Source organism: Corvus hawaiiensis, chromosome 3 (assembly GCF_020740725.1).
Source record: "Corvus hawaiiensis isolate bCorHaw1 chromosome 3, bCorHaw1.pri.cur, whole genome shotgun sequence".
In the NCBI taxonomy this organism is placed as follows: Eukaryota; Metazoa; Chordata; class Aves; order Passeriformes; family Corvidae; genus Corvus; species Corvus hawaiiensis.
This window is the reverse complement of record NC_063215.1, coordinates 70,265,265-70,276,579: the sequence shown is the minus strand read 5'-3', so window position 1 is coordinate 70,276,579 and position 11,315 is coordinate 70,265,265. Positions and strand designations below refer to the sequence as shown.

Sequence of the window (11,315 nt, the reverse complement as noted above, 5' to 3'; positions counted from 1 at the left end):
CAATCACAGATTTATTCTAATCCACTACTTTTGTCAGTTTGTGGAATTCATCCCATTTAATTTGTCAAACTCCAACACCCATTTAAAATTAAAATGTCAGATTCTTCCCTAATTTGCACACAAGTTCTACTTTAGTGAGACTGTAAAGACATAAAATTTGGAAAAAAAACTTTATTCAATATGGTTTGCCCCACTACACAATATATAGTTATGTGACATATTACTATGAACACCTATGTTCCTCCAAATAAAACACATACCACACTTTCAATAACTTTTGTGCTAAGTCTTTCACGCAGTGAAATTTCTTAAGGCATTTATGATTTATTTTTTTAAACATTCCTGCAAATGTCAGTGGCTGTTAACATCTGAATCAAACTGTTCCCAGTTCATGTGACTGGAAATGGTGCCCAGAGCAAAAAAGCCAGACATTCTGACTCTTGTATAAGTATAGTCTGTGTGGAAATGTTTCTACTGAGCAGAAGTAGAACTTGCTGAGTTCACATCAGAATACATTTTGGCAGGAAACAAGGTAAGGCTGCCTTATGACCACTTTATTATTATTATTACCTTTATTAAAGGTATGTTTGGGAAATAAATGGTCTAAGAGCTGAAGAAAAACACAATGACCTGCTAAATAAGGATTCTGGCTGGACACAAGGCTAAGTGGCTCACATATTGGTGGCAGTATCTGAAACTTTTCTGGGATTAGATTGGAATTATCTCACAGGATAGAAGGCTGAATTTGGGGCTTTAGCTTATAGCCACTCTAGGGAGCAGTTCTGAACAGCCTTAGGCTCTTAAGAGGTTTTCCACCTTTTAAGTAGAAGGAATGCCACACAGCAACCAGCTGTGCATAAGGGTAAAGGGCAATTTTAGCAATGAAGACTGAAAGAGATAAACCGAACTCTATGCACATGTGAATGAGATTTATTTGGAGTGTCGCATGGGTGGTATCAAAGACAGAAAACTGTGCCACTCAGAGATGGCTGGACTGGGAGCAGCTGTAGACTTGCATTTGCCTCCAAAGGTGTTAGTGCAGCTAAAGATATTTAAAATATAACACTTGACATATGCACATACTTTCAGAGAAATTGGAAGATCTAAAAGCACAGCAGAAAAGCTGTAACTGAATACCTAACTCCCTATGAAGCTCCCCGTCCAAAAGAGAAAAGCTTTTTTTGTTATCATTGTAAAAATTTCGATCATAATTAAAGATTCAGATGAGTTCTCTAAACTTTATCTGTCGTTTAGGAATAAGCCTTTTTTAAGACTAACCACTGGATGGCCAATGTAGATAGTTAGGGTATGTGTTTAGACACTACTGAAAGAAGAAACAGGGAACAGTAATTAACTCCTTCTCCCCAGTCTCCAGCTACCTTCTCTCATTGTTACCCGATACTGTTTGCGTGTTCTCGGCTACACGGAAGCAAGCAGTAGCTTCAGAACATGACAGCTGTAGTGCTTTGTTTCTCCTCTCTTTGCTTTGCATCCTGCTTACAGCATGTGCGCAAGAGGAGAGGAACAGGATAGAGAAGCAGCTCCACCACACAGGAGGTTCGCTGCTTTGGCAGGACAGCATTTGTGTTCCAGTGCAACTACAGGGCAGGGTCTTCAGGCTGCCTACATAACACTGGACTTATATTTATGGGACCCAGGCTACCTGACTGAATGGATGGATTGCTTGGGTTTTTTTTTTTTCCTTTCATCAAAAAAGTTCTTTCCTCCGTGCCTTTAAGTGGAGGTATCGTGGCAGCTAAGAAAAATAGGTGTCAATAATTGGACAAAGGAGACTAATATTTCCAAAATAGCCTTGTTGTAGTGCCAAACTGTGCTTGTCCTATCTATGCTGGATGTGGATTTTGTTTTAAAGAAAAATCCTCAAAGAAAAACATGATGAGTGTGTTAAATAAATAAATAGCAGATAATGATGCATTAGAGCAGCTCGTATTCAGTCTTCCAGGATCTGCAAGTGTTTTCCCTAAGCTGAATTGCTATCATTATCTTACCATTTTTAACTGATAAAAAGTTATGAGTTGTCTAGGGATGTTGAGTGAGAAGCAGGGGGAAATCTTACCACAGACAAAAAGCTATACCCCCCATGTTTAAAAATAACAAACCAAGTAGGCGGCTTAGTACATCAGACCTGTTTTATCTGGTTTGAGATGATAAATGAGGTGGCAATATAAACCCAGTTTCTGTGGATATTTCTTTAGCAGAAGAAATGGTGTAATATATATGCAAAAAGCCACAAACCACTGAAATAACTAATACCACATAATCAAAGTTATATCTGTGTGCCTGTAGAAACCAGTTGCACTCAAGAGTACAGAAGAATTCAAAAGCATCTTGTTTTGAGGTTTTATTAAGAAATTTTTTAACAAAGAAGTCAGAGAATGTTTTTTCATTAAGTCTTTATACAAATGGCTCTATAACAGAAAAATCTAGATGTCCCAGGCTTAAGTAGTGAGAACTTACTGTAGATATGAAACAGTCTTTGTAATCAATTCTAGTTACTGAAATTCTTAGTGTTTACAAAATATCTGTAAGATTTCTCAGTCTGATTCAGCAGATGGCAAGAACTCAAAATACCCCAAAACTCAGCAGTTTTCAAAGTTTATCATCATACTGAACATATACAATGATTTTTATGATTTATGTGTACACACATTCCTGACCTGGATCAAACTTCCTTACCTTTTTTTTTAGTAAATTAATTTTGCAGCAGAAGAAGAGAATTATTTGTTCTATCTCAAGATCTGAAGTCAAAAAATATTTACATGTTCAAAATTTTAATCCTTACCTATACTAAATTCCTTATAATGTCTTCACAATTGTACATAAGAAAATTCAGTTTCTTTCCAATGCTTTAATCATTACATTCTGATCTGGAGGTTTCTCTGCTTCATCCAACAGCCTGGGTCTTTAATATCTTTTCTATCAGAAATTTATGACTTTCTTCAGTGTTGTACTCTGTAGCACAGCAGTTTATATACAGGCTATATTTCAATGGAGAGTTTAAATTTGCATTCTCTAAAGCTGCCTTTACATATACTCATTATAAATATTTCAAGACTCTCTTCTCTGCACTTATTTTCATGATAGAATTGGAGGAGAATGTGGAATGAAATGTAATCAAAATAGAATAATAACTCACAGCAGACACTATCATTAGAGGAATTTTTAAGTAACTTGACACTCTATCTCTTTGAAATATAAGCTATACTGCATGCTAATATTTGAGTAAGAGATAGTTTTCTAGGTCATGAACAAGATATTTCTGTCTTTTATCTGTATGCCTTCCTCAGAAAACAGTGGGCAGGATCTATTCATTTCAAGCTACAACAACAGGAGTACCAAGGGTTCTAGGACACATCCGGAGCAGACCCTAATTGAGGGATCAAGGCAGCTGTGTCAAGATATATATATATATTTATAAATAAAGACAACTTTGGTGTGGGTTTTGCCTTAACGTCTCCCTGAAATCCTCCATGCAGTTAGGGCTTTAATTGGCAACATAAGCAGCCTATTAATACATTATTTGAGCTAATGCCAGTTTAAGGAACTGTAACTCTGCTGAGGACCAAAGGAGTTGAATTTGAAAAGTGTATATATTTTATGCTTTTTATATCTTTAAAAGGAATTATTACAGATATGAAAATTTTCTGACTTATATTATCAGAAAAATCTTATATCCTGCATACTGCTAAAGAGATGTTTATTCACAGCTATTTCCAATTGACTTATTCCTGCCTATGCAGACAGTCTTGAGAACTGTGGTTTAATGGAAAGCCATCTGATTTCCTTTCTGGGACACAGCTGGATTTCCACATCAGAGGGAGTAATGTCAGACTCTTAATATAAAATTTCACACAGAAACTTTGGACTGCTTAGAACCCTGTTATGGCACTTGATATATTTTATATTAACACTGAGTTAGAAGGAACATAAGAAGCTTGTGTCTAATCAGATATTGACATAATGATAGAAGAAAAACAATTGTGTCATGAATAGTCCCTAATGGGAGTGAATAATAGTAAGTTCAGTGGAGTGGAACAGAAAGAAAGCAAGATCTGTAAATATCCTGTCAAATTCTTTTCTCCTTGTTTCTCAGACTGATGTAATGATCTGACAAGATTGAAATAAGGTGCATTTTCTAATATTGCATATTTCTGCTTTATCTGTAGATGTCTTGTGCCCTAAATTAAATAAAAAATAAAAATATAAATAAATGAAATCAAAATCAACAAAAATCACCAAGCAGACTCCCCAAAACCCCAGACTTTGTCTTCTGCTATGTTTACAGGGTCCTTAGAGCACAGTGAGCCCTTGATCTATATTAGAACCTAGTGTCAATATTGGTCCTGTCATGAGTTTCCTTCTCTTTCGCATACTCACATTGAGCTACAGCATCTTGCCACAAAAGTAGTACTGGTAACAGCAACGGCTGAAAAGAAAGCTTAATACATCAACGTGAGTAATTATATGTTTCTGCAATTGTGCAAGAGAAGTCCAGCACTTTGGTATCTGTGAGGCAGAAAAGCTCTTTGCTTTGCTTGAGAATTCATTGAGAGCTTGAGAATTCATGTATTTGGATGAAATAGAAACATGAGGCTAATTTCTACACCCACAGATAAGCCACACAGAAATCAGAGAGTTCAAGGCAGTTCTTCCTTATGATGTATTACAGAAAAGACTGATCTTCCATCTGTCTTCAGTTTTCCTTTTCCAATTCTTCCTTTACTTTCCTTAGCTTCTTTATAACACTATATTGTGATTGAGCATTTCATGTCATATTCATCCCATGTCAGTGACACGTATACTCTGTACTGTCCTGAGCTTTTGTGTAGCTTATTGTCCTTTGATTTGAAAGTACTGACAGATTTAGCACTCTTTCTTTTCCCACTTTACATATACTTGCTGTAAACATGAAACAACCACTTTATTTTACCAGGCCAAGGGTCTATCCTTTCCACATTAAGAATCTATTTCTAGTTCATATTTTCTAGAAGGCTACTGGTATTTATCCATCAAATACCTCTTTGCTGCACTGTGATGCAAAAGCGAAAGCGGTGAAAGGCAGGGGGAAGAGAATAAATGTAATTGAGTTAATGAGGTTATCCATGTGAGTCTACTTAGATTATCAGCTCTCTGGAGTAGGAATGATGTGCTTGTAGCACTTTGCTTAGTGTTTGGTGCAACTGGTCCCACCTTTGACTGACGTGTCTGTGAGCACAAAACACAGCTAACATGATAGCACACCCTGAACCAGGCACCCAGCACAACTGTTTGGAGTTGTGAGACTCAGTCAAAACAAACAAACCAACCCCCTTATCTAAGGACATTCATTAATAGGAATGACAGACTTGTGGAATTAAATTTCCCATTGCTTACTGTTAGAGTGTTTCCTACAACATTGTCTATACTGACAACTGCTAGAGGCTTGCTGTTGAACCAGATGTATCTGCAATCCAAATCCCGTTTTTTTTTTTTAATTTTTCCGGTAATATATCCTGAAATATTTCAGTATCTGTGGATATTGGGCAGATTTCTGGCACAGAAGCAACTAAAGCACCAGATTATAATGGAAACACCCTATTTAAAAGTCACAAGTCTTCTTATGACTTTTTTTTCTTCTTTAGACTATGCTAAGGTAGCCTAACACTACTTTAGTAAAGCAGACACCTCCTGCAATAACACCCCAGGTGATCTGGCTCAGGGAAGACCATCAGAATTTTGTTAATTGAACATTTAATCATTTTTTTCCCCAGATGGTGTTTTTCCCTTGGTGGTGAGTACATTATTTAAAAAAATTGAAAGGTAAGACCTCTTAGGGCATATTTTATCCTTCGTATTGTAAACACATACAAAAAGATGAGCTGCTCTATGGACAGTTCACACAAAGTGTCTCTAAGTTTAATTTAGGGCTGTTCCTGAGTGTTTAAATTTTGTTTACTTGAACATCTTTCCTGAACACAAATGAAACGGAAAAGTAATGTCATTTAATGTGTGAAACTGACCAACTCGGATGTTGGGAAGGACTCTGCTTTCTAAATAATTTTATGTAAGCTCTTAATTTGAAGATATTGGCAAGGTTGGGGACAGATCACAGTAAAACATTTGCTTGAAATTTTTCTTGCCAGTTGTTGCATAACTTAATGCTTGTGTATTACTTCAGGTTCTATAACTAATTTCCTAAAGCACTCTAGGCTGCAACATTTTCATAGAATCATAGAATTTGCTTAGTTGGAAGGGACCCATCAGGATCATTGAGTCCAACTCCTGGCCCTAAGCAGCACACCCCAAGAATCACACCATGTTCCTGAGAGCATTGTTCAAACACCTCCTGAGCTCTGATAGGCCTGTTGTTGTAACCACTTCCCTGTGGTGGACCATGTTGCAGTTTTAGGAGAAATTAAGACCTTGACCAAGCAAGCATCCCTCAATTATAACTCCCTACACTCTTTGCAATTCTCTCACACCTAAATTTTCAGTAATTAAATATAAATTTCCTTAATCTCTTTTCTACATTTTTTCACAGTGTAAACTCTATCTAAAAATATAGGGAGGCAAATATTTAATTCTTTCCTTTCTTTCTGATCAGTTCTGTTTGGATTGTGACACTGCAGAAGACTGGAATCCAACTAAGGGTATTCACAAAGGGAAAATGAATCTGCTGCATAAAGCTAAAGTAAATTGTATAAAAATTATAGAAAAAAATAGATGATGAATACAGAAGATCCTTTACATTGTCAGTCATGTCTTGACAATATTTGAAAGACATGGGCATTAACATTTACTAATGTTATCCAAGAACCAAGATATGGAAGGCAAAAGTAAAAGCAATTAAAATGTCTGAACTGTAAACTGGTGAGATAAATTCATTGTATTCCTTATCCACAGTAATACATGAAAGAAAGTGATGCTTGGTCCTACATGCTTCTACTCATTACTGACTATCTGTCAAGAGTTGGAAGTGACTCCTTCCATCATAGTCACAGCTGTGCCTCTAGGTACAGTTAACAAGACTTTGGATTAAAAGATAAAAAATGAGTGATGATACACCATTTAAGGACAGGACAGTTATCATGTGTAGAAGAGAATGAGGTTAGTTAGCAGAAGGGAGAAATGGCACTGCAAGGGGAGGTGCATTAGAAACTGGCAAACCAATTAAAGTGTTTGAAATGATCAACAGCTTCAGAAAAAGGAATTAATGAAGATAAATTAGTATAGGAAAAGAGGTGCCATTTTTCATCTAGAAGCAGGTCACCCATCATATTGAGGATATTCTTGGTCTGTGGATTACCTTGGATAAGTCAGGAAATGAGACAAGATATCAAACAAAAAAATTCTTTTATACAGCAGTGGTGGAGACTAAGTCAAACGAGTTGCTCGGGACAAAAAAGACAGTAGGACAGTTGATACTAGACACTTGGTCAGTTGAAGACGTTGAAGTTGAGTAAGACGGCATAAGACTGAAAGACTGGGAATGGGTATAGTGAGCAGAACAGCGATCTGGTAAAATTTTAAGTTTCTATTGCTCATGGAATGAACATTCAGTTCCCTAACTAGATCACACTAATTGTTCTATTTATTTAGCCCTACAAAAGCTGTAGTGGTGGCTTCTATGCATGTCATAATACCTTTGATATAGAAACCTCATCATCTTAATTGAATTTCATTACCTTTGTCTGGGCATCTGGGTTATTTATCTGTTATTTATTATGTTTCTTCTGTCTTACTGTAGTTAAATAGTTTGCCACCTGTTCATCTGCAACATACTTCCTTTATTGACAATCAGGACCTTAGCTTATTATGATAACCATTCAGCTGACAAAAGGAAAGACATTTTAACCACAAAACCAGTAGGAATTCACTGTGCTAATTAGGCTTTAGGTCCCTCATGCTAAGGTCTAACTGAGGACATAAAACATAAATTATGGTTTGAGCCCACTTCACATAGTTACAGCCGTCTCCATGTAGTTAATTTCCACCACAGCTAGTTCAGCCTAGTGAGGCAGCCAGGACTGCTTGGGTGTTAGCAAGCACTGTGTGTAGGTGGACTTCTAGCCCAGCTGATGTCCATTGTCCTGCTTTCTAATTGCCAAAAGTATTTGAAACAATGCAACAAATGAGTACAAAATCAAAATAATCACATTTTTTAAACCTCCCTGAGTGTTTTACAGAGAGAGTTTGCCCCAGGGTTGTTTCCTCTATGGAGAGCATAATGGCAATTGACAGGAGAATGGTTGGTGTTTCAACAAAAAATGAAAGCTGATCAAACGCTCTCTTTTTTTAATTTGACACAAATTTTACACATCCACATGTGTACATGCAACAGAATAATAACTGATGCCCAAAATAAGAGAGTAAAAAATTAATATCATTTATTCTCTTCACGTATTTTTAAATCAAAGTTATTGGTTGAGATTTTTAAAAAACTTTAAAGACTCTCAGGAAAAACTGATCTTTGTCAATTTTTCCTTGAGACTAGTAGGTAATTTCTGCAGTAGAAAAGATAAAATTAGAGTGCTAAGTACTTTTGTTAATCTCTTGTCTCCTGCAGAAAAGGACTAGGCTCAAAAATACGCCATTGTTTCATGACATTTTGGGCTCTCTGCAGGCAAAAAGGTTCAGTGATACGATCAAAGTCTACATTTTTCAAACCTGTCATTAAGTACTCTGGGAGTTGTCCAAGAAAACCAACAAGACAATATGTAATTTTCCACTTGATTTAACAGAATATGTTCTTTTCTAAGGAATGAAAATGAGGAGGCCCAGTTTCCTACAGTTTTGTGTTCTTTGTTCCTTTCTCTATCCTCTAGTACAATAAATCTTGTCCACTCTCAGTTTTTCCTATGAAATGCTTGCTTGTGGTGGGTTGTCCTAAACTACGTTAATCCTGTTTGATCGACTGACACAGCCAGTTCTGCTTATCTTTCCCCCTCTACGCAAATAGTGATTCTGCACATGTGTGAATTTTGCAGGGGTTTAATGGTTTCCATCTTAAAAGTTTGGTTGGTGTTTCCTACTGTGTTCAAAAGCTATTATGATGTCTGAAGAAATAACCTTATTGCTTAAATTTCATTTGTTAGGAAATAAAAGACTGATACTCCTATTTTTTTTATTGTACTTTACAGTGGTTTAAATGGTAGAAACTGTTTTTTCTGTGCTTTGACAGTCTGGTCAGCAGATATTTTGCTAATTATTTTTTTCTTGGTGTAGCCTAAACTGTGTTGCATTGAATTTGTTTGGCACATACTAACAAACAGATGCTGGCAATCTGCATTCAACATAGAATTTGTCTGAAATAAACTTTGTTCAAGGAAGAGGGGAAGCTATGCCACAAGATACCTCACTTTTCAGTTGGTAATAGGGAACAAGCCAGATTTTCAGACTTCCTCATTGCTTGGGTTTGGATGCAGCAGTAGTGTAGTACACTGTGCTCCAAATGCAGGAGTATCTGGCTGTAGGATTTGCAGAGGCCTGGACTTTTGGAGCCTTCTGTGACCTAACCCTGAAATGTAATGCATACATCTCCAGAATGCTGGCAGGGATTTGACTGCAGCTGTTCAGCCAACTCCCCCTGCATGAGTAACTGTGATAGGTTCTGTAGAGCATTTATGATGAAAAGTACATTTTACAATAAAGAAGCAGTAAGAATATGGAAATGCAAAGGGAAAACAATAAAGCGACTTACTGGAATGTGTATGAGTTTTGCTGTATCGAGCTGGTCATATTTTTAAACAAAAAGAAGCTCTATTTCACAATGCATAAATGTATTATTGCATTTAGGTGAAGAATTCAGGAGGTTAAATGCTTCATAGAGATTTTGGCTCCTAGCCAGTGGCCTTTTGCAGCATGTAGTTGGCAAACATTGCATTGCTGGAGACACTGCTTTTTCAGATACATTAATTTTAAATGATAACTCTCACTAGATAGAAATTATGAGAAAGAAAGTTCAGCATGATGTAGCAGGCATTTGAAAATCCTAGTCAATATTTTTTCATGCACTAAATAAAAGTTCCTAAGCAAGTCAAATCTCACCTAGAATCATTGCTTGCTAGGTTCAAGCTCCTTGAACCTTCCTAAAGGAAGCCTTTCAACAGGTAAACTAGGTTTCCCAGTAGCTGGATCACCCCTACTTAATATAAATACAATGCATACGGCATGATTTCATACTGCTTAAACAAGTAATAAAAGAAAAAGCAGAATCTCATATCCACTAGAAACTAAATGAAGCAAGGGCAGGATCAGCTTTAATCCTGGCCACTATGGTCTCTTAATTTACTTCATATTTTCTGATCTTCTGACTTGTCCCTTGCCAGTCACGCCTAGAGCTTGTCAAGTCCTAAAAGACAATTCTCCCTATGGCTGAAAGAAATGGGACTGTGGGGGCAGGAAAAAATTTTCAGCTGCTTGGAGCATGACTTTAGCAATATAAGGGAATATTTAATGGTAGCTGATGCCTTCTGAGAAGATAAATTTTACATCGTGCTCAAAATGGCGGCCAAGGAAGGCTTCTTGATGCCACAGGACAGCAGGAACCGAGACCAGGTTCCAGCACTGGGCTGACAAGAATGAGTATGAAAATTCAAGCTCTAGTAACATAGATGGGTGGAACATCTCGGTCTGCTAAAACAAGTTTTTCTTCACACCCTCTGCATTACCATATGCCAGTAAGTAATGCGACACCAGAGCATTTTAAAACCCTGCTGTTACTCTATGTACCTTTATCTCCAAACCAAACCCATGCTCATTTAGCAACTCATTAAAATTAATCTCTGCAGCATGTGTATGGCAGATGTGAAGATGCCCTGCAGCCATGTCTTCTCAGGGAGTGGTGTGAGAGGAGGGTGGAGAGCATACAGCGCTGGCGGAGCAGAGCCCAGCTCTGAGGGCACTGTCATGGCATCTGGGCCCTGTAGTACAGTGCTGAGGCTTTCACGCTGCTGCTGCCCCAGCCTCAGCCCACCTCTGTGTGAAGCCTGAGTCCCTGGATATTGAGATTCAGCCCCCTCTAGTCAGCCTCTACCCTGGCCTGCCATGTTGTGTCTTAAACCCAGGAGAGCACCTGCCCTTGGCTGCAGCAGCCTCATCACCCTCCGTACTGAGTGTCCCAGCAGGAAGTGACAGGACAAAGAGCCCAAGTTTGTAGCCTGACCAGCCACTTTGGGCTCCTGGAAGAGCTGGCTGTGAGTACAGAGCCTGTCCCTCAGCCACTGTGCAGGGTGCTATGGGAACACGTGGCACAGTTCATTCTTTGCCCTCCACATCTTTGCTGCACAGTGGTGATGGTGCAGCATCACTGCCGA

The 11,315-nt window shown here is 37.8% G+C and overlaps 1 protein-coding gene across 10 annotated transcripts in view; it reads left to right on the top strand.

Moving 5' to 3' along the window:
* The first annotated feature begins 485 nt into the window (after positions 1-485).
* The window catches only part of FMN2 (formin 2), a 167,520-nt gene continuing 156,690 nt past the window's right edge, over positions 486-11,315 (top strand). For 5 of the 10 annotated variants that reach the window (XM_048299832.1, XM_048299836.1, XM_048299838.1 and 2 more), the window contains exon 1: positions 515-532. The gene's annotated coding sequence lies outside the window, so the exon portion shown is untranslated. Of the gene's footprint in view, positions 533-11,315 lie in introns of all 10 variants that reach the window. The other 5 variants (XM_048299834.1, XM_048299839.1, XM_048299837.1 and 2 more) reach the window with 3 other exon arrangements.